The sequence below is a fragment of the Bos indicus genome, chromosome 8 (assembly GCF_029378745.1).
Source record: "Bos indicus isolate NIAB-ARS_2022 breed Sahiwal x Tharparkar chromosome 8, NIAB-ARS_B.indTharparkar_mat_pri_1.0, whole genome shotgun sequence".
Lineage (NCBI taxonomy): Eukaryota > Metazoa > Chordata > Mammalia > Artiodactyla > Bovidae > Bos > Bos indicus.
This window is the reverse complement of record NC_091767.1, coordinates 109,336,678-109,338,123: the sequence shown is the minus strand read 5'-3', so window position 1 is coordinate 109,338,123 and position 1,446 is coordinate 109,336,678. Positions and strand designations below refer to the sequence as shown.

Here is a 1,446-nt window from a genome sequence, read left to right as displayed (position 1 = left end):
AGCCAGTGAATTTCCTTATTGTTAAGGAACTTGTCAAGGGGTTTTCCTTCCCTAATACCAAGCAAGTTCTCACTCCTGCCCCTGGGAAGTGAGCCAAAGAGAAAGGTTATGGAATTCACATTGGCAAGGCAGTGAGAATAAACCAGAAGTACAGTCTTTAGGAGATGACTTGAGCTCGAAGCTCTTTAATAGCAGGTTACCTTGGACTTCCCTGGTGGCTCAGATGGTAAAGCGTCTGCCTACAATGCAGGAGACCTGGGTTCAATCCCTGGTTTGGGAAGATCCCCTGGAGAAGGGAAAGGCTACCCACTCCAGTATTCTGGCCTAGAGAGTTCCATGGACTGTGTATAGTTCATGGGGTCCCAAAGAGTTGGACATGACTGAGTGACTTTCACTTTCACTTTTCACTTTCTGAAGAGGCTACTGATACTTCTATAATTCTTTGGTTTAAGTTTCCAAAACAAATATTCACTGTGTGTCTTTTCTAGGTTTTGGAACAGCAAGTTAAATGGATAAAGTCCCCGCCGCATGGAGCTTACATTCTAGTATAGGGAGAGAAACATTAAACACAAAACCACAGAAATAAAACACAATACATGTAAGTGGCTTGCCTGGTGACTCAGACGGTAAAGAATCTGCCTGCAATGCAGGACACCTGCGTTTGATCTCTGGGTTGGGAAAAGTCTCTGGAGAAGGGAATGACAACCTACTCCAGTATTCTTGCCTGGAGAATTCCATGGACAGAGGAGCCTGCCTAGCTACAGTTCATGGAGTCGCAAAGAGTCGGACACAACTGAGAGACTAACAGTTTCCCTTTCAAGGGTGATAAGTACCAAAGAGAGAGACACATCAAGGGCCAGAGCATCATGGGTGTGAGCAGGGAAAGTGGTGGTTGATATTTTGCTATGAGGTCAGGAATGATGTAGACTATAATGTGTCATTTGAATAGAGATGGAAGGAAGTGAATGAATGAGGCCATGTGGATTTCTGGGTGAAGTGCATTCCAGGCAGGAAGAGAAAATGACTTGTCTCTTGGGACATCTGTTTACAGAGCTGTAAAAGATGGATTCGATGATCTATTTAGGAAGTCAATCTGCTTTTTCAAAACATTATTTTGACTTGGGGCTTCCCTGGTAGCTCAGCTGGTAAAGCATCTGCCTGGAATGCAGGAGACCCCGGTTCGACTCCTGGTTCAGAAAGATCTGCTGGAGAACGCATAGGCTACCCACTCTGGTATTCTTAGCTTCCCTTGTGGCTCAGCTGGTAAAGATTCCACCTGCAATGTGGGAGACCTGGGTTCGATCCCTGGGTAGGGATCACCTGGAGAAGGGAACAGCTACCCACTCCAGTATTTTGGCCCAGAGAATTCCATAAACTGCATAGTCCACGAGGTCACAAAAAGTCAGACACGGCTGAGCGACTTTCTTGTCACTTGTCATATTGACT

General features: G+C 45.6%; 1 non-coding gene across 1 annotated transcript; it reads left to right on the top strand.

Moving 5' to 3' along the window:
* The first annotated feature begins 208 nt into the window (after window positions 1-208).
* On the top strand, window positions 209-280 carry TRNAC-ACA (transfer RNA cysteine (anticodon ACA)). Its single transcript has one exon. It is a non-coding gene; the product is annotated as a tRNA-Cys (tRNA).
* The last annotated feature ends 1,166 nt before the right edge of the window (window positions 281-1,446 follow it).